Source organism: Anser cygnoides, chromosome 1 (assembly GCF_040182565.1).
Source record: "Anser cygnoides isolate HZ-2024a breed goose chromosome 1, Taihu_goose_T2T_genome, whole genome shotgun sequence".
Lineage (NCBI taxonomy): Eukaryota > Metazoa > Chordata > Aves > Anseriformes > Anatidae > Anser > Anser cygnoides.
In genome coordinates, this window is record NC_089873.1 from 93399056 (window position 1) to 93421501 (window position 22446).

Sequence of the window (22446 nt, forward strand, 5' to 3'; positions counted from 1 at the left end):
TGTTGAGCTTTTCCAGGGAAAGTGGGAAAACATATGTACAATAGTGTTTATCTTGTGTGTGAATGACTGTTCCTGAAGTATAGGCATACTGAGAATCTCGTTTTGGTGCAAGTGAAACTCTTTAGATAATTATGTCTGGGTATTTTTAATAGCTCTTGGTAATATCTTATCCCCTTCCACTCTAAGTGTCTTTGAAAACCCTCCAAGTACTCCAGGGAAATGCTTTGGAGTAGAGCTGTATGTGTAACAGCTTCAGGAGTTATCCAGAAAAACTTCAGATAATAAAAAAAGTTCAAACCATGGACTTCACAATCTCCTACAATCAAGAGCTAGTGGTTTTATTACAGAACTTTTATGGAGAACTATAAATATGCAACCTCCTTACCAAACTCACTATAAAGGAATTCATTTTGTTAACTTTTTGGGACAAAGTACTACAGCTTAATCATTGAGTAGTGCCAGTAAGCTGAGTGTGAGGAAACAAATCATTACCTCAATCATATTAGCAGCATCCAAGTGAATAAACTGGCCAAATCTAGTGTTTGAGGCTCTGCCTCAAGCAAACAGAATCAAGCTATTAATGTAAACAAAAATGTTATATTTGTTTAACAGGTCAGCCTTCAGATTAATCAAAGAGCAGAACCTTATAAGCATAATTTTGCTTCCATATCTTGTAAAAAAAATTTACAGTCATAATAATAGATTTCTTTCCCAGAGACTGATTTTACAGCAATTCCAAGTAATTACACACATCTGGTGATAACTTTAAAAACTGCAGTTATAAAAGGATCTGAGCTATAGACTACAGATTCCCTGTGCTATAATAGATCAGGTTTTGGCGCCACATCCACTGTGACACCCTTTAAAGGACAAACACTGCTGCAAATTTGGAAGGAGTCAGCTGTAAATTTATTTATAACATTATTATTATTAACATCTGTGTTACAGAGATCTTAATTTCCCCAATGACGGAAAAGCAGCATGAAAGATTTTGCTGCACATCTCTAATTAAGTTCAACCCAGTTACAGCAGCGTTGTATGGTAGAAATTTAACATCACCATGTCCTTGATTGGGCTGACAGTAAATCATCACAGATACATTTTTTTACAGTAGTTTTCAAAAGTGTCCTTCCCCCTCTTGTATTTACATTTGTATAGAAAGCAGTCATATACATTGCAGAAACCTGCGAAGTAGACATTTTTTTATCATATAGTTCAGAAATCAGCTGCATGGTCTTCACTATCTCATCAAACCCTGATCACTAATCCATCTTCCCTGCATTGATTCAAACATCCCAGACAGATTGGTAGTGTCATACAGCTGTCATTTTGAAAGAAATCCAGCAGAAATCCTTGGGAAAGAAGGGTTTCCTTTCTTTCCCCAAACAAAGATTCCCTCCTCCCCTCAGTATTTCAGGGATGATGCTCAGTCATGACAATGGTTGTTACTGAGTTAGTGGCAGAATTAGCATTTGCCACTTCTCATACCTGCACACAGAGAAATGGGAACCTAGGGAACCGTGTGTTTCCAGCGTATCAAGACGGGTTGGCAGTGCTTGTGTTTATTCCCAGTTATTTATCTTGCCATTACGCTCTTATCTGAAAGCCTCACAATCTTCCGAATCCTCAGTGCAACCCTGTGAGATAAAGGACTATTGTCCCCTGTCACAGGTTGGGCAACTAAAGCCAAAATTTGCAAAGGCATTTAGTGTGTTGCATGCTGTCAGAGACAGACAAGGAGAGATAGGGAGGAAGGAGGAAAGGTTACCAATTCTGAGTGCTGTAGCAGTTCAGTTGCAATCCTAGGCCTGACCTCATTAAATTATGAAGCCATAAGGACTCCCGATAGTGGATGCTGCCTAATTTATATACCTGGCACTGAGAGGAAAAGAGATAGCAAGGGCTCCCAAGGGTGCCCTGGTACTCAGGGCTATGAGCTTGAACCATTTCTACCTTGTGCTGGAAAGGTAGGACCCTGAGGATACAGCACCATTGGTGTACTTCTGGAGCTTCTCCTCTCTTGGCTTGCCATGGTGTGATGTATGTATATTGTGCTTCGTAGCTGTTGGAATTTCAAGTAGAGTTTTATGAGCTAGCATCTCATGGCTTATCAGCCAGTTTCCTTACCCAGGAGATCTGGAACTGAGGTGATGGACCAACGGCTGTGATTGAGCATTTCTAGCTGTGCTTTATTTTCTTGTACAAAGTGGTCCTTCTCTGCCAGTACCCCTGAGATTAGACCTCCCCTTCTACACAAGGAATGTATTGGAAAAAGGGGGGGAACAGCTTTGACACAGAGCTTAACTTCAGCTCATGGTACCACTGGGATCTAGGTAGATTCATGCAGAGCCCCAGCGGCACTGAAATCTCCAACAGTTGGATCTTTACCGCCTGATGCCCAAAGGGATCATCATCAGCTGTTGGGAAGCATGACTGTTTTGCCTGATGAGGTAGTTATAAGATTTTGAGTGAAAATAGCTCCTGCAACTCAGAGAGGCAGAGTCACAAAAAAATCATACCACAGCACAGTGCCTGGGAACCCAGGCTAGACAGTCCCCCAGCTGCTAGGTGGATTTATATTTTTCGTAGTTGAGGAAAGAGATGGAAAGTTGTACATTTGTGATTTTGTGTACCAGATAAAGCTACCAGAAATCATCTGGGAGGGGAGCAAAGAGGGAAGCTGCATGACTTTGTAGCCGTCCCTTGAATAAGATGTGAGGCATCAGGCTTTGTAAGTAGAGGTAGAGGAAGATCAGTCAGGCAAAATGTCTGACTTAAGATGCAGACACACATGCTTATCAATCATATGTGCAGAACAGAAAATGGCCTTTTGTGCATGTGTGTGTTTGTGTTGGGGAATCCAGAATTTGGAAATCTCTGTGTAAAAAATCATTATTTTAATTTAACCTGGCAAGTAATAATTCCATTCCTAAGTCAGAACAAAATCCTTCTGCCGTACAGTCAACCCCTGCCTACTGGGTCACAGTGGTGGAGTAATAAAACAGAAAATATTTAAAAACGCAGTTAAAAGCATATTCTAAAAATGTTGTTAGACTCTTTCTTCTAGTGTAGTCTCTCTGAAAAGCCAGACACCTTACTAGCATCAGTCCAATTACAGGACTCCGATGGAAATGGAAATTATAGGTAATAATTTTAGAAATAGCCCCAGGATGCATTGTGTGTGTCTCCGAGCCAGGAAAACCCCAAAGGGCATGAGTCTGGAATATAGTACCTGGCTCATTCCCAGGCAGAAAGCTGCAGTCTTACTGAAGACCTGACAGACACACTGCAGCACAAGTGGCACTTATCCATTCAGATCTGATTCTGAAAAATAATTTGGGTTCATGAGAGCAAAAATAGTAGACGTCCTGGGGATGAGTCCTAAGTGTCATTGAGGCTCTGCATATCACACTGAGGTGATTTCTTTGTTATTATCATTTTATGCAGTGATCTACAACCTGTTTTAGCAGTGACCTGAAGAGCTATGGTAGTTCATAGGATGAGTAGTCCCATGCAAAACATCGGACTTGTATGGTCCACAAGATCACAAGTGCACATAAAATGTTGGTAGGTTATGGCCCCAGGAACAGTGCTCATCTTTAATGACTGGAATGCCTTTCATTATGAAAAAGGATGTTGTCTAATGGCTGTTTTCTGAGGGGCAACCAGACAGTACAATATGTACTTATCTGTTTATGGTCATGCTTTCAACGCTATTCAACAAATCAATACTAGAGGAGTTGTCTTCCTCCTTTCTGTTTCTTAACTTTCATTGCTCCAGTTTGAAGCAACATGGAGGAGAGAGACGGAGTCACTTAACATCTGAGTTTTGGAACCATGTCTTGTAAATCTCAGCAGCCAGCCGGCAGCTGACATCATCTAATAAGAATGATTCTTTCCTGCAAATCGCCAAGGTCTTTCTTCTGGGTTCTGCTAATGCTAGCATACTGCTTTGGAAAGACTGTCAGGGAAAAATATATGTTAGAAAATAATAGCAGGAAGGGAAATAGTATTGGCTGCAAACCTGTCAACCAAAATCAGATGTTAGCTTCTCTTTCTTGCTTCCAATTTAGTAGAAACATGCTAAGGATTTGAAAATGTAACTTTTCATCAAATATGATCTTATTTTTCACTCCCTAAGTTAAAAAGTGCCATTACATTAGCGCTCCCTCTCTTTTGAGTTTCTAAAGTGAAAGGAAAGAGAACTGTTTTTAATAGGCTGCAAACATAGCAGCACGATAGTCATTTGTACGCCTGACGCTTCCTTTTCCTCTCCTACCCTCCCCACTCCTCATTCAAATCCACAAAGGTCTTTTTTCACATCAAGCATACGTGAACATTTTGTCTGGTCAAACTATTTTTTGCAGGCACCAATAATTCTGCCTGCTGGTAAACTTTCAATACACAAAAAGCTGGACATACTCTTTATCTACATCTTATTTGTTTGTTTTTGTTGTTATTGAGTGGCATTTTTTTGTTGTTGTTGTTTGCTTGTTTTAGATGAAAGAACAAAACTGAAAGCTCCACAGGGGGCAAGGAGAAAAGTTGTCTGTGTAGATCCATGCGTTTTGCTTCTTCCATGAAATCCTCCATCTCAGCACTCCCTTCAGCACTGTAGGTCTGGAGGCACACAGCACAACTTATCAGATTTCTCATGATGTTCGAAGTTAGGGTCCAGCTGTGGGAAGCAGGCAAATTGTGTGGGAAATTCAGATTTCTTTTCCTTTTTCTCAAAGCATATTACAAGCATTTTGGGTCTAAAAGAACTGCCTAAAACTATGACACAAGTACACTGCTCTTGACTGGAGACAGAAGGCAAATTAAAAATGTATATGATTTTAAAACCTTTATGAACTTTAACCCGACATCCTGGTTAACCTGATGTCTGGCTCTGACTGAGCCAGAAAGTGTTCACAAATGATTTGTTAGTGCTTGCGTTTGGCAGTCCTGAGCAGACAAGTAGGCAGACATCTAAAATTTAAAAGATGTGATTCACAAGAGACAGCCACAACTACATACACACTGCATAGCAAGGGAAGCTGGCTTGAGGCCCTGTGTTCTCTGTATAAATTGCAAAAGGGAATGAAATTCAGAGTAAATGCACAGACTTTTTGATTAAATCAATCTATTGCCACTATCCAATGCGTCTTGTGTTCTCTTTTATTGCAGCACATTACCCAGCAATAGTTGATACCATAAATGATCTATACAGTCTTCTGGAGCTCTGGGTGAAATAAGGACAGACTGGTTTCATTATCATCAAATTCTACTTTTTTTTTTTACTTTTTTTTTTTTTTAACTTCAATCAGGCCTTAACATCCATTTAAAGGTCTTTTATTATTATTATTATTATATTTATTAGATGGGAAAGTAAAGGAATTCATCCTGGAGATGCTCACATAATTGTGAATGAGGTAGGTATAGAGTGAAGCTGAAGTGGATTCCATGTTAAAATAAAATTCCTGTACAGGGGACCTACCTGCGATGAAAAAAATAGCAAAGGATAGACAGCTAGATTCCTATGTTCTTTTACTCTTCTATGCCCTTATCTCTCATTCATCAACTTGCCTGGTAGGGAACAGGCCATTGTTTAATTTAGTGATGCAGTCTGCTAGCCCTGCTGTCAGGACCTGTAGACAACATCGTAAATTAAAACATACATTTAGGGAATTGGTGCAACAGGCCATAGGATAGCTTCAGGCTCCTTTCAAAGGAACATGCAAATGTTCTTAACATTGTCCTGGCAAGCTGGTCACAGTCCTTTAATGCAGTAAAAGGAGAATAATCAATCCTGTATATATGACACACAGCACAGCATATGCAGGCACTCAGAGCTGTCCAAGTCCTCACTTGTCTAGATGTCTCTAGAGTTGCACAGATAGCCTGTCCACATATCTCATCCCCAAAATGTCAGTGAAAAATGTTCTGTAAAGTCATAAGCTCATTTAGGTTGGAGGCAGACAGTCTTCCTGGCCTAGTGCCCATCACAAAAGTAAACAAGAGATGCTGCAGAAAACTGCTGGCCATGAAATACACACACACACACATGCACACTCATATGTGCACACTCTTAGAAGAGGCAGCGAGACCTTTTAGTCTGGCTTTATCAGTTCAGTAGTTCTGAAGAAAACCAGGCAAGACTTTTAGCATCAATAGTTAAACATCGTGCTCTGAGAACCAGTGTAGCAATCGCACTGTCTGTTTTACCCAAGTGGTTATATAGGGAAACCAAAACAAAGACAGAGCTGCAATGGACATATGTTTAAATCCCTCTTTGCAAAGAATGTTTGTTTGGTCTTTTGGTTTGGTGCTTTTCTGATTGGTGCAATTATTTGTGCCCACACAAATCCCTCTTCTGAGGAGAAGCTGACATTTCTAGAATGACAAGCTACTTCCAGCCTTGCAGAAAAGGACCCGAGGGTGCTGGTGGACACCAGGTTGAACATGCTACAGCTGTGTGCCATAGCAGCAGAGAAGGGTGGCAGCATCCTGGGCTGCATGAGGAGGAGAGTTGTCCACAGGTAAAGGGAGGCAATCCTTCCACTCCAGTCAGTGCTGGTGAGGCCACACTTGGAGTGCTGGGTCCAGTTTTGTGATTCTGAGATTCTTGGTTTTGATTTTTTTTTTTCCTCCAGTCAGCTTGCTTTCACTCTCACTAGAAACAAGAAATGTGAAAGCAAAATTAAGTATGAAGGAAGATTTCAAAGGTATTTTACCATCTGAACCTGTTCCCTCTCTTCCCTTTCTGTTCCTTTTTCTCACAAAGGGCCCAATCAAGAAAAAGATGCTGAACATTTCCACTAATGCTCTGCACCTCTCATTCAATCCGAACATCCATGACTGCAGAACACCGTGTCCTACACACACACACACACACACACACACACAGTCCAGGAATGTCTTCAAGAGAAACTGTTGTTGTCTACTGCACGTCAACTCTATTTTTGACTTAAAGAAAAATAAATAAATAAATAAATCACGTTCTCCATCAGCTTTTCACTGATTGTCACTGGGAAGCTTTGTGAAGTACTTGTGCACCAAAAAAAAGTCAGTTGGTCATTAGGTTCTGGCCCTCATTAGCAAAGATTTGGATGATGAAAAACTTTGACCAAATCTGGACATTTTTAAAATGATAGCCTAAAAGAAGAATAATCAGTCAATCAGCACTTCATTACTCATTGCCTTTCTCTTTCACACAGCTAGATGCTGCTGCTATTAACTCCCTTACTAGAAGTAGTCTCTTGTATCTATATTGAGTTTGAAATGCTGTTTTACCTGCCCAGAGTAAAAAAGAAAGTGCTGTATAGACCAGAGAGGCTCCTAGGTCTTCTTTAGGTTTGCTTTCCCCACTGTAGAGGGAAAGAAAGCCTTTGCGCTACCATTGCTTTGCAGATGGCATCAGGAAATATTTCTTTTAGGATTCTTTTTCTTGGCTTCTGTACTGGCGATAATCCTTAATTTGCAATAAGCTATCTATGTGTGCTCTGCTCTGCTCTCTCTTGCCACATGGGCAAAGGTGTACCTTCAAAAGAGTATCTATATGGGACAACTCAGGCTAGCATCACCTAAAGTGACCGTGACAGCCAAATGGAATTGTGGCAGCAGTGCAGGCCAAAAGCTAAATAACATTTACAAAAACTAAATAAAGTTGCTAGGCCCAAAGGCAATGTGGAAGACAGCATTTGGCAATTGCTCTTTTTAAGGAGGTATATTTTAATGGTATTTTTATATCATGCAGATATTGCAAATACGAATTGCTCACCAGTGAACACTCATCTTGCAGAGATTCCAGCACTAACTAGAGCTTTCTCTCTCACATAAAAGGAATATATCATGGAAAAAATAGGACCATCTCCCACATGGTCAGGTTTTAGCAGAAATTAAAATCTTAAATATCTCCCATTTATTGCTCTCTTCTTAACCAGTGAAGTTAGAGAGCCTGGAAAGATGCCAGTCAGCAGCTAGCATACAGGAGAGTCACTGCCTTTTCTTGTTGTTTTTAAACACAGATTTCTTTATCTAGGTAACTGTGCTCATGCAGGATTGTCTTGAGTGAGGCAGAAGACCGTTATATTATATCTTTATCATATTATCACTTAAAATTCAGGAATGTCTTGGGGTCTCAGCCAGGCTGGGGCTCTTTTGTATGAGGCCCAGTGCAGACAGAGTTTATGAGCAGTCACAGGCTTTGCAGTTTTAGTCTGAGCATTTTTTTTTCTCTGAAAGCCATAGCTGCTGCATAGAGATTACTGCCTGAAAAATCTCACTTTATTTTTAAAGGAGTATGTTTCTCACCCACAGTGCCTGGAAATGAAAGTCCTAAATGCTCCAGCACCAGAAGACATATAAAAGACTGTAAAATGAAATTGTCTGCTTTCATGGTGTTAAGTCAATCCTGTGATTGATTGGGGAAAGGAGTGAGTGCGAGGAAGGAAAAGTGTTATTCAGTATTTCTGAATTCTGGAGCTGGTCAGAACTGCAGGTCACTGCTCCTCCCCCCCATTCCAAAATTTAGCAATTTTAAACAGACACCATCTTAACCAGACCATCTGCAGCCAGAACAGAGGCCAATAAAACCGGTTCTCCAAGACCAGCATCTGTAAGGTACTGCATCCAGATTTGACAATACTCGTACCCAAGGATGCTCAGGGATGGTTTGCATGCTGAAAAATGTAATTCATGCACCATTACAACAGTGAATTCCTATTTCAGATCTTTGTGAGAGCTATTCATTCAATGACCATTCTATTTTACTTTGGTTTGTGCTACAGCTTTGAGTTGATAGTCACCAGAACTCACAACAGATCTAGGCAAAGCCTCTTCAGTTCACGATGTGAAACCCTTTTCCATGTTTCCAGCACAAGCAAGGCTCAAATTAGTTTGCAGTGACTCTCAGATACCTTAATTTCATCAAATTGCCTTTTTAAGTGTACAAACCAGCCTGATACCAGCAAAATTTTGCATGTGTACAAAGTTCCTGATGCTCAGTCTTTATGTTGCTGCTACCATGGCTGTTCCCAGACATAACCAGTCTACTTTACTTTCCTCACTGACCTGAAGATGTACTGTATTGGCGTTTGCTGGGCCTCTTGTTTCAGTATTCAGGCCTCTCTGTTAAGAAGGAAAAGGCTTCCATATGCTTTGCTTGCTGTCAGACTCCTTTGGACAGTGCTCAGAAACGTATGAGTTATACCCAGGCATCAAGCCAGTATGTCCTCCAGGTCAGCTGATATAGAGTCTTCATGGCTAAGTGCAAACTGGGGGAGGCTCTGGAGCTAGAAGACTTATTTTTCATGGAAATCCCTTTCTGGGGCTTATCTTTGTCTTAAACCTTGCTAGCTGAGCGACAAGGTTAATCCAGTAAATTGGGTTTGAAATGACAAGATACAGGTAAATTAAAGTACAAAGCAAGCTACATCTAGTAAATGAAGCAAAAAGGAGAGAAAACTTGTGTCATTCTTTTGGAATTTATGGGTCATTTTTCTGAAATGAAACATTTTTTTTTGTAAATCTTTGAGATGGATTAATTTTCCTATGAAGAAAGCTCTCTCTCTCTCTTTTTCTCTCTCTCTTGGCCCTCCATAGATCTCAGAGCCCCTCTGGTTGTGTTTGCTTTTTTTTTTGTTGTTGGTTTTGTTTTCTTTTTACATTCTTCTGCTGTATTTCTCTCTCTCTTTTTTTTCTTTTTTTTTTCTTTTTTTTTTCCTTTTTTTTTTTTCTTTTTTCACTCAGTGATTTTTATCCTTTCCACTTTTGCTCCTGGGATGGAAAGCAAGTACTGCCTGTCAACGTCAACAGCCAGTTTCTTGAATGTTGACCTCAGGACTCCCCCTTTAAAGGCTCTTTAATACTGACCTGAACATTGTGTCTATAAGAATGGCCTCATGACATTGCGTTTCTCTGAGAAGCCACCTGCAGTCCCCACTGATACTGCACTGAAAGGGCCATGATTTGTCCTGAAGAACCTCAGCCTTCATGGGATCAGGACACTGCATGGGAGAACCATGGAGCTGGAGGTGGTGTATTTTCTGTTTGTACACCAGAATGAAAACCAGGAACACCCAACACCTGCCAAGAGAAACATGGACTAGACAATATTCTATTCATGCCCATTAGTTCTGTTTCTGTTTGTTCTCCACCCTCTCGTCAGCTGTGGTTTTGCTTATTGTCTTTTGGATCAGAAAATCAAGTTAAATATTGATTGCAGGACGTGATTTTTTACTCTCATTCTTCCTACACTGGTAAAACTAGAGTTACAGTGGCCAAGAGGACTATTGTAGCTGAGTAAATCACCTGGTTCATGTAGTTTTGTTTACTAGGTTATAGGAATGGCATACTGGCTCCTGCCCTGCATCATGTCGTTGACAGTAGACACACTTAATCAAAACACGAGAAGCAAGACAGAGTGTTCCTTCTTCTGCCATTAAATTCCCATTTCTGTCATTCAGCACTCTGGGGATTTCCCACATTGGAAGCTGTGCTCAGTTTAGGAGCCGCTGAAGCCAGATCAGTGCTGGGATCTAAGCAGCCCCCCTACCTGGGTTTCAGCACACTCATGTGCTTGCCTAACCTGCACAGCCAGGGGTGGAAACCACCCTGCTAGTTTGTAAGATGACCTGGGGATCTAGAAAGGTCTGCTGTCTCAAATCCGTCACCTGATGTCAAAGTGGGATTACATCCTCTTGCTTAGAGCACACCCACACCAGCTGGTGAGTCATTTCTGTTTGCTCTCACACAACCACAGGCTACTTGAGCAGCCTTTTCACCTTTCATGGAGCAAGGAGTGTCTGTTTGGTTTCTTAGCAGCATGTTCGGGTAAAAAGGGGAGCTGCGTGTAGAGAAAACCACTTATTGTAACTTGTGTTTGCACTGAAAATTTTAAAAGCACAAGGCAAACAGGGACATCAAATATAAGCTATACCTCAAATATGGTCTTTAGTCTGAAAAGTGTGAGAGAGAGATGACCTCTACTTTGCTGGTTGTTAGCGTTGCTAACAGGACTAACATAACATCTGCAGTTGTATGGTGACATCAAGATGGATGGTAAATTTTCTGGTTAAAAGTTCTTTTTTATATTAAACTTAAACCATTGTATAATTTAATCCCTGATAATACTGGATATTTATCCACAGTATACTGTACTATACATTATGGATGCTTTTCCTTTTTTCCCAAGAAAACAATAAAATATGTATGAGATGCAAGCAAGAATATAAGTAACCCAAAGTTCAGAAGGTAAATTCTCTCTGAAGAAATGCTTGATAAATATTAGAAATATGCTGTGCAGCTGTATGCCATGCAGCTTGTGGAGAAGCAGAGCAGCAGAAAACCTAAATCACAGTAAAGTTACAGTGGGATAGGACAAACAGCTGAGAAATGGAAACAGGAAAATTTCTCTCTTTAACTCTGCAGGTGTAAACCCAAGAATCAAGGTAAAGAAGGCAAGACAGAGCAAGCTGTTAAAGTGATAAAAGAAATGAGTAATAAAATAATCTCTAAAGGCCAGTGATGTATGTTTGCGTGATCCATATTTACATGCTTCAATGACTATGACATTGGTCAAAGGGTACTTCAGGCATGTAGCAGGGATCAGCAGGCTCTGTCAAAGCATGTAGCAAATATACATGAAGACCTGCTGTTGTGGTTGTCCTAGGGAAGTGAAAGAGGTGAAGCATCATGCTTTGGCCAAGTTTGAATCTGTCACTCCTAAATCTACCCAGTTCCTGAGAAGAGCCCCTTGTTCCTTGTGGCATGCCCCTGTAAGCATGCCCCTGTTTTTTTTCTTAGCAGTATCTAGTCACAGAGTATTGACTGGTGGTGTTGTTCTTGGGGGGATTAAGGACCCGCAAGTAGTAGTGATTTTGAAGAAGGAGCACCTGAAATGGGTAACTACTGGGAATGGGTCCCAGATCTCTTCACATGCATTGTCTCACAAGACTATCTTCTAGGTCAGCAAAAAAATTAAGCTTAAAAGAGAGTGAGCTAACTACTAAGAAGTCTAAAAGCAAAATTAAGAATCTGTTTAACTGAAGATAAATAAATCCAAGATAAGGGTCCTCTTTGAACCAATGAGACTTTTGAAATTAATATAAACACTCAATTCTGAAATCTATCTGAAAAAAATTATCACAGAATCACAGAATGGCTGAGATTGGAAGGGACCTCTGAAGACCACCCAGTCCAACCCCCCAGCCGAGCAGGATCACCTAAAGCACATTTCGCGGGATGGCATCCAGGCGGGTTTTGAATATCTTCTGAGAAGGAGACTCCACAACCTCTCTGGGCAACCTGCTCCAGTGCTCTGTCACCTCACAGTAAAGTGCCCTCTCATATTCAGCCAGAACCTCCTGTGCTTCAGTTTGTGCCTGGTGTCCCTCATCCTGTCACTGGGCACAACTGAAAAGAGACCGGTTCCATCCTCTTGACACCCTCCCCTCAAGTATTTATACACATTGATGAGGTCTCCCCTCAGTCTTCTCTTTTCCAGGCTAAACAGGCCCAGCTCTCTCAGCCAGTCTTCGTACGACAAAGGTGACAGAAGTGATCCTACTTTCAGTCAAACCTGAAATGCCACAAACCTCTCTTTCTGTTTTCAGTGCTAATCTCTATTTTCATACTTCTGTGTTTAGGTAAACAGAAGCAAAGAGGCACAATGAGAAGTGGCCTTGAAAACTTCTCTATTTTACTTGAGATAATCAGATACAGCTATCTCAGAGTTTTTAGCATTCGTTTGTGCTTTTCTGTGCTTACTACAGGAAATACCTTGAATATTACAAATACTGAAGTTATCTAACTGCAAATCCCAGTTATCTTTGGCAACTGGGAAATTTTAAGAATCTCTGCCATACAACGTTTTCAAACCTTATCCAGGACTCTATTTAGATTCAAATATAGCAGTGGTCAATGAGCGAAGTCAGATCTTTACAGCAGATGAATCAACATATCTCATCCTATTGCCCCTTAACCTCAGCCTGGGAGAATCATTGTTCATCTGTTCGTGAGTTACAGGAAATGCCTTGGTAATTTGGATGTCTCTGTCACAGACTACTATGAAATTCTGACATATGCAGGCTGCTAGTAAGAGGTAAAAGAAAGCCACATCACTGCTGACATCACATGGAAAATGCTGAAGTTAAATATGAGGATCACTGTTCTTTTTTGGGAAGATATTTAAGCGCTACCACCTGTCTCTAAATGCAGAAAGCTGTGCTTTAAAGGCCACAGGGCTAGTCATGATCGTCAAGCAATGCACTTCTCCAGGCACATGCAGAACGACAGTGAAGGCACCAAAAGTGCCTACCCTTGTTTATTGTTTCAGTCAAGTGCTGTGGAGATTGAGAAGTCATAGGCAAAACGTGGAGACATTTAAATCTGTTTTGGGTCTTGTTTTGTTTCATGTTTTGCTTGGGCAGACTCGCAGATTTCTTCTCTATTTCTACAGGGAGGGCCTCGATTTACAACGACGTAGAAAGACAATCATGTGGACCTGCCCCAGTTGGATTACACACTATGGAAAGTGTATTTAATTATGAAAAATTAAAGACAAGGGGGATATGTTTAGACTAAGAATGTAGACAGTTTGTTGGCTAGAAACAAAGCTGAACAAAAACGGTAAGAATTCTAGAACAATTGTGAAGGATTTATTTACAGTTTTTAAATACCTACATGTGTTTTCACTTAAAACTCTTGGGAGGGTCATTTCAAAGGCTAGGACTCCTATCTGTTCACATTCATCTCTACCTCTGTTCCCCCTACTTGCAACTTCAACATCAATATACAGACCACAGCAAAACTAAATGCAAGTCAGGTGTGACATATCAAGTGACACAAAGGCTCAGTCACAAGAAACAAATTTAAAAATGATCAAGAACTGAGAGGCATTTTAGTAACATTTACTGGTGTATTTTGTACAGTTCAGGTCACAGGAGTTTCCCTGAGAGTTTCTAATCTTGCTGCCAATAAGAAGTAAAAGTTGTAATCGTAAGGTGCATTCTTTTGAAGTCCTCCCCCTTCATAAAATGAAAAAAAAACATTTTTTCCAATAAATTTCCTTTACCTTTTTTGTTTGATTGTTTCTTCTCTCTCTATTATATCTTCAATGTGAGTTACACTTAATCTCTTTAACTCTCTAAAGTTCCAATAATCCTTACCCTACCTTCCTAGAACACCAAAACCCAGCAGTATAGTTAATCTGCAGATTTTTGAAAATGGGCCATTAGAGCTATTCATCATAAGTGATGCAGCACAGTTTAAACAAGAAGAGAGAGCAAATATATGCCATCCTGAGTCAGATTAAATGTCCGGCTGCCCTAATGTTCTGTCTCTGTAATGTAGCCTCCGTGACTGATTTTCATGACAACACAGAAAAAAAACACAGACAAAAATCTGCAGAGAACGAAACTACAGCAAAGGGAGGGAATGCTCTGGATTTCATCAGCCAAATCCTCCTCCTTCGGGTAACACCCAGGGATGATGCTCATATCACGGAGCTCTCAGGCTGCAGCTCACCCATGGAGTGGGGACAGGGCTCAGCCTATCTATAGTTTACCTTTCCTAAAAAGCTACTATTACTGCATAACCACCTCAGGCTCTGAATGCAAAAGTCAAAGCTTTTATCTGTAGCTGGGTGTCTGCACTGCAGAGCAAGGTAGCTGGAGGCTCTGATTATTGTCTGAGAGCTCTGTGACAGCCAAGACAGAGGCACCAAAGGGAAGGGGCAGTGGGCAGAGCCCTTCCATGTAGGTGACTTTACCTCTCTGGACTTCAGAGAAAAAGGACTGAAGTCTTCAAACTGCATTCTAAGTGATCTAAAGTCTCTGCACTAGGAAAGTGCCATGAAACAAAAATAAATGCAAGCTTCCCTGAGCACCTTGCTGCTCGGCACATGTTGTGTGAAGACGCAAGATGACCAAGAAGAATTTAATTTGAAGTTGATACTCAAGAGGAGGATTCATAAAACTGATGAAGAACAGACAGCTTGAAGACACTGTGAGATTTCAGAAGATTCGTGGCAGCTTTTTAACAGGAGACCTTCATTTCCATATGCTTAAACCTATGTACACCTACAGTGGGCATGAGAAACATACTCAGTACAAGGAAAGTAGATTTATTGGTAATTGTACCTGGTACAATTATCTTTGGTTTTGTTCAGTTCTACATTTCAAGTCCTGTGGAGTTAGGTCTTTCATCTGTCCTCAGCTCAAGGGTGACTTTTGCCATCTGTCCATTTAGTGCTACAACTTTACCACAAAGTGCCATTGGAACTGTTTTTCTCTAAGAATTCAGATGGTGGTGTAGCTCTAATTGCTAAGATGAATTAATGGAAATTTGAAGAACCACCACTGTGTTGATTTTGTCAACCACACCTACATAATCCCAGTCTGCAAACTTTCTGTCCCATCTCCAGGAATGTATGGCTCTGAGACAGAAAGCAAGCAGTGAATGCCAAAACAGGCAGGTAATCACTTGGCAGCAGGCTCCCTTGGCTTAAGCTTTGAGCTAGAAAATGGACATTTTCATGATAGTGGCACACAGACAGAGGCTTTCTTGAGGGAAATAAAACTTGTTCTCAATCTCTTCACAGGTGACAACCCCATCTGCTTTGTGCTTTGTGTTCCACGTGCTTGTGTCAGTTGCATCTTCAGAAAGTAACAATTTAATATAAAAATGGTTTCCCAGATATGAGCAGAAGAAAAAAGAAATAGGTCCTCCGTTAAATAATGAATCCACTGATTATAAACTGCATCACTGCAAACATTAAGTGCTCATGATTTAATGCCACATGGAAAATGGAAACATAAAGAACATATTTAACTTGGGGGACTGGAGAGGTAAAACATGAACGAATTCATTGAAAAAAAAGCAACATCATTGTTCTCATCCTTGCTTGTTTTGTACTAGACAGGAATCCATTATCATCAAGTAAGGACTATTTCTAATCCCCTTGCTAAGCCCCAACCCTCGACCCTGGAGAATTTGTATTGAAGCAGAAATATGTCAATCATTTTGGTCAATTAAGCACAATAATAAACATGAAGCAAGGAAAAAAATGTGGGCAGTATTGCCAGGATAAGGAGAGCAGTGTCTACGCATTTTGAAAGCTTGTCTAGATTATGGGGTTAGCTCAATGAAAAATTGTCTACAACTTGTCTCCTAGGTCCAAGGGATATTCCAGATCTGTAGCTTATTCATTTCCTGTACTGATGATGCCGGCACTCAGTATGTAGGATTACATTTCACACATATTTTCCTGAGTTTTTGTTTCCTGAGTACTCCCCTTGCTAGTTCTGTAGTATACTTCAGACTAACGGCAATTCAAATGATCACTGGGTTTATCTGGAAGTTTGTGAAATAAATCATGCACTATTTGCATGCAGAGAGCTTACTAGATATGCTGGTAACAATAGCTCTGGTGATGCTTTTAGCTGACAAGAAAGTAGTTAAGAAATTTCTGTTTGATTTTCAGCTGTTCTCCAAGCTTATCTTCTAAACAGGAACACGTTCTCGTTTGACATCCAAAAGAACAATGTCACTGATTTGCAGAGGGCATCAGAAGTTCTGTATTTTTATTATTTTTATTGATGGCCTACTTTTCCTGCCTCTGTCTGCTCAGTGACCCTTTCACCGTAATTGAGCAGACCTGCAGCAGGAATTTATACCTAGCTGTACAGGTAAAGCAGATGACAGCAAACAGAAGCTGTGCAAATTGCCTCTGAAGGCAATGTACGCACACCCCCTGGCACGTACAGGCTTATGTTGCCACACAATTAGGAAAGGAAAGGTAAATTCTGAATAAATATAGTAGCCATAAAAAGTAAAACCATCCTGAGATTAGCTGAAGTCCTAGGCTCTCTTTCTACAGTAGCCCAGCTCTTGAGATGATCGAATTTCTAGGAGGAAAAGCCCATCTGCAGCACGTACACATCCATGGCACCTCTTGGGGGGCAGACAGAAAGTGGAAGAAGACAGGGGAAGCCTGGCTTGCTGCCAGCTCACATTTTCATTTTGAACAAATGCGTCTAAAGAGTTTAGACAGAGCCTCTGTAGACCTTGATAAGAGTGTTTATCTGCTCAGCTTCAAAGAAAGCCACAGAAGGACTGTGATGAAATCTGGTGCAATCGTCCCTTTCAAAGCCAAGAAAATATGTGTGTGTATATATATATATATTTATATATATTTTATTTTTTTTTTCTGCTGGAAAAGACTGACGGCTAAGTGAATACGGACCTGAACAATCCTTATATTGAGGCATAATAAGCCGTATATCATTTGCACTTAGGGGCTCTCTGATCTGTCTTTGCTTCCTAACCAGGAGCAGTAGGTGCAGGAGCCATTTTGCTTGAGGTTCTGCTCTGCACTCCCCCAGCCACAGCTCTTGACATATGCTTGTGCAGGCTGGTTGTAGGCTAGCTTTGATTCATGAATTATGTTTTTATTTTCCTTTTATCATTCCCTTCGGTTGAAGCGGTGTCTATAAAGGTTGAAGCAGTGTCTATAAATACCATATCACCCAAATGCTGAGATGGTGGAAAAAAAGTTAGGAGTATGTAGGCAAATCCCTCCTGCTCTTTCCCTGTCTCCCCAGATAAACAGCCCATCTCTGGTTATCCATCCTAAAGTCGCCAATGCTTAAGAAAGTAGCTGGCAGGTACTAAATAATCAGAGGAACAGGGAAGACTTTTGGGGATACCCAGTCCCTTCTGCAGCCTGGATAGTACTGTTGTGCTTTGTGATAATTGTGAGCATGCCTGAGGTTTTTAGATCTCTGAAAAAGGCAAGCTTCATGGCTCATGCAAGACCAAAATGAAACAGACTACATTCAGTGAGGATTTATTTATTTTCAACCTTTCTAGCTGTACCACCAGTGACTCTGTGACTCTATTATGCCATTAATTTGCTCTTCACATTTTAATGTTAACTATTTGTGCATTTCTCACATAACTGTTCAATCTAATCTACATTAGCTTCCAGACTTTTTTTTTTTTTCCCTCTACCTTGATCTAGGTGGTAAATCAATGAGGCTGCTCTTTAAATTCAGAGTCTTTGGAGATTAGCACAACTGAAGAACAGGTTATATAAAAAGGGAGGAGGGGAAGCATTACACATTTACAGTGAACTACTGTTATGGAACGAGCACTAAGAATACAGGGTGGCATATGTTTGGAAACTTTGGGATATACCTACACTGCAACTGGCAGTAATAATTGACTTTTGTGTAGCTTTAACCTGAGCTGGCTGAAAATGTTGAAGGCTTTGCACCATGAGTTTGGCTGCAACAGCCAAGCTGGGATGCTAAGGGTATTCACACCAGCTGATGCGTCCATCAGCAGCGCTACTGCTACTGGCACTAAAAAGAGCCAGGTTGAAAGTTACTTGGCATGTGCTGCCATAGTGAGCACCTTTAGGCAGACAGAGACACAGCTAGCATTAACCTGCTTTAGGAAAACAGCATGCACACACGCACACACTCAAGCACACACACACATGCACCAGCTTATTGTGGTTGAATAGGAGATGTAACAGTTCGGCCTGGGAAGGTTTGCATCTTCTGTACCCAGACTCCCCAAAACCACAGCTCAAATCCAGCAGTGCTGCCTGAAGAAGCTGGTGCTCCTTTTTGATTCAGAGAAAAAGAAGAGCTTCAATGTTTTGAGTTACCAGCTCTTTAACCTTTTGCTGTGGAAGTACTTACTCAGCATGCACTTAGTGTTAACAAAAAATTCATTCGGGACCTTAATCGAAAGCCACTGTAATCAATGCAAAGACCAGGAGGAAAGAAAGCAGATCTTCGTCTTCTAGAGATTTTACAGTGAAATTTGGGTTCCTAATAATTTAACATTGACCCAAACTGTTTTTAACCTTTCGGTTAGGTTGAACAAACTTTTCTAGCCTGCTAGGAAACAGAGAAATTGTCATCAAAACCATTTGCTTTCGAGTCACCAACTAAATCAATCAGGCATCCACCTAGAGACCTGTCAACTGTATGAGGATGTATTTTGACTGAGGCTAGAAACAGCTTATAAAGATGTCCAATCTCTTGAGCCAGAAACCTTAGCTAGATACCTACTTTCCTGTGCCACATGAAAAGTCCTGCCACACACTCAGAGTCTGTGTGGGAAAGGTTTCCTTACGTATGAATGTCTAGAGCAATGGCCAACGATACTGACTGAGGTATCATTTTTGAGTCAAAATGTCAATGTTAATTTCTCACTTGATGCCTGTGGATGCATTTTCTGTGGAAGACCTGCAGAGAAGCTGTGAATGGGAGCTGAAATTTGGAAGTGCAGCCCCTGCACACGTAAGACACATGGCTCTTCCTGACAGTCAGTGCAAGTTAACTTGGCAGCACTGTGACAGTCTGGCTTCTCTGGGCATCCTGGTGGGGAGATATCTGCATCACGGCTCTCTGACCATCCACACACCAAAGCTGCCCTCCACAGGAAACCGGAACGTACGAGACTCATGTTGCACAGCCAGCTGACACACACACATCTTCAGGCAGGACATGGTCGGGATGCACAGTATAAGTAAGAGGTGAGGAGATCTTCCATGTCCCTCAGCTTTGACACACACACTAAGTCAGGCTTGGACCACCAAGCCCCCCCAAAGTAGGGAAGTTTAATTTTGCTTCTGATACTTTCAACATGAGTAAAGATCCTTTTGTTCTGCCAGCACACTATATAGCTGTTCATTTATGCTGCACTGTTGCGTAGTTTAACAGTTTGAGCTACAAACAATTTCAATTGCAAAAGAAAGAAAATGGTTAACTCATACCACAGCAAAAATCCATCAACTTGATGCAACAGCTCAGAAGAAGGGATGCTTTCTTGTGTTGCACCAGCAAGAACCATGTTTATAACACTGCCGAGATGATTTTGCCTTCAAAAGATGTGCGCTGCCTATGTATGGACCATAAAAAGGAAGGAAAAAAAGGCTACGAAGTCAGATAATGCAAACTTTCTGAAGGTAAATAGGATAATTAATGGAGGATACATCCTTAGAATTCTCTCTCTTAAAATTCAAGCAAGAAGAAAATACCTGTGATAGATTTTTTTCCTTACACACTGGATACCATCCGTATCACCTAGTACCCATATCCTCTCAAGGACTTGTGAAAACATGGTAGAATTGTTCTTACCCACTGAGAGTAGGACACCAGGCCTGTCCCCACTGATATACAGCATCATTCCTGAGGCTGTCCTCATTTGATTGAAGACCTGAAGCTCTGCAGTCTTAGCTATAAGGTACCTTGCTTCCAGCACCACATCTTCCCATCCTATTCTCCTTTTGTTGTAGAGAGGAGCAGAGGGGATCCAGGGGATCTCACCCTGGGACTGTCTAGACTGGGTGCTCTCAGACCAACATTCAGGGCAGCTCTTGATAGCTCTGGGCCACCCATGTTCCTGTAAAGACAATGTATAAACCAGCTCATACACACAGCTCAGTTTCTCTGGGAGGCAATCCCTTTTTTTACTGGAACACTTGATAATACGAGCTCTCCTAGTTTCCCAGCCCATTTCCCACTTCACGGGGCCCTAGCCCCACCCTTTCCCCCTTCTCCAGTCCTCTCACCTCCAACCTCTCCAGTAAAACTGAGATGTTGCAGCCCTCAGCCCTTACCCATGTTCTGGTTGGTGCACCATTTCTCCCTATTAGTCCATCAAGAACTAGAAGTGCAACTACATAGGCATCCAGCTTACCTTTTCAGAATCCCTGCTTTCAAGAAAAGGCACTTGCCTCATTCCACTCTCTGACAGGAGTCTCAGATACATGCAATAATTATCCTTTGAAAGTGTCCACATCTTTGCATTGATGAGACCAGGCTGTATGCTTTTCTTCGGGACATTTGAAGCTGGAGGAAGTGGATCTCATCCTTTGATATGATTTGAAGATGTTGCTCTGGGTTAAATGTAAGGGCCCCGTCTAGTGTTAATCTGTAAAAATGTCCAAGAAACCTGTGGTTTGTTCTTAAGATACTTCTTCACATTTGAAAGCTCAATATTATTTTGCTCTTTTATATCCAGTTATGCATAAATCAATGTCATTGGTGCCTCAGCACAGAATTTTCCCAGTAGTAGAGTAAAAAGGGTTTCACTTAATCATTAAAAATATTTAGTTGGATGGGCACTTCCTGTGAAAAGATAACTCCCCTGATTTACTATGTAAGTCATCAAAATGCCTTTTGTTATAGGCCTACAAAGAGATTTTTTTTTATTTTTTTTAATAAGATCTGTATGAATTTTGATTTGTGCCCCATCTGCCTCTAGGAACGATTTACAGACACATATTTATATTTGGAGAATAGCTTGAGAGGTCTAGTTGATATTTCATTTCACCCACAAGATGACTGCCTCTGAAAGTTGTTGGCATTGGTAGGCATCAAATGTATGACATTTTTTGTATATGTGTGAGAGACAGATGAGTAAACAGTTCTCAACAAAGCTGAGAGAAATTTAAAACCCAAACCTGGGAGGAAAATAGCTAGCTTTACAAAGATCAATCTGTGCCAGTATGAAGGGATATATTATCTTTGCAGAATATGACTTATCATCTTTTCCAGGTAGGGATCCCCTAATATTTTTGAAGCCATCTCATATTTATTCTAAGGGTGTCATACTTCAGAGGCACAGGCAAATGGAATAGCTGAGGGTGTGTCCTTTGAAGAAGTACTCGCAGAACAAGCCATCTGACTATGTGTGAAATGCATGGCTGGACATGAACCAATTATAAGGGCAACTCTTTCCTACACCTCTAAAAATGATATACAAGCTAACTAGGCCTCATTCAGAGAAATGAAACTGATAATAGTCTTGTTGGCAGTATTCAAATAAACTAACACAAGCAAGAAACTCACCGAGCTGCTTCCAGTTGATACCTATCTTTTACCAGAATCACTGTTGTGTGTAATATCTGCATTGTGTGGGTGATTCTTACCTTTACGACAATGAAAAATAAATATTTTTAAATAGGCATTTGTTAGTCCTTGCAGCCATGCAGATAGGAGCCTGCAAAATACTGAATGATTCCACACAGGTCAGGATCTCCTTTTTCGCTCTATCTTGTAACAGACGAACAAGAAGATACCTGAGGAAATAAAAAGGTAATAACTCTCAGACTGATAAAAGGCAAAATCTGTATATTTGCTGACCTCAACAAGACTGAGGCAAAGAAGGCTATAGAAAGGAATTAGTCACATCTCAGAATAATAAAAATACACACTGTCATCTTACTCAGGGGATGACTTCCTAAATAAAAGTAGTGTTCCTGATTTAGGCCTTAAGTAACTTCGTGCTTGCTTAGCTTACAAAGAAACTTCTCTTAAAGGCATTAGTTTGTGTAATTATCTATTTTAATAAGTGTTTTAACTTTCGGTGAAGACACTGAGGCTAGCTGCTAGTGGAGACCACAAAAGTATTGCTCTGAAGCAAGTACCAAAATATTTGGAG

General features: G+C 40.8%; 1 long non-coding RNA gene across 1 annotated transcript; it reads right to left on the reverse strand.

Annotated features, from left to right (window-relative positions):
- Positions 1-1773: 1773 nt before the first annotated feature.
- On the reverse strand, positions 1774-22081 carry LOC125181976 (uncharacterized). The gene is made up of 4 exons (XR_007160760.2): positions 21935-22081; positions 20701-20934; positions 20139-20403; positions 1774-6655 (listed from the first exon to the last, which is right to left on the reverse strand). It is a non-coding gene; the product is annotated as an uncharacterized lncRNA (long non-coding RNA).
- Positions 22082-22446: the final 365 nt, after the last annotated feature.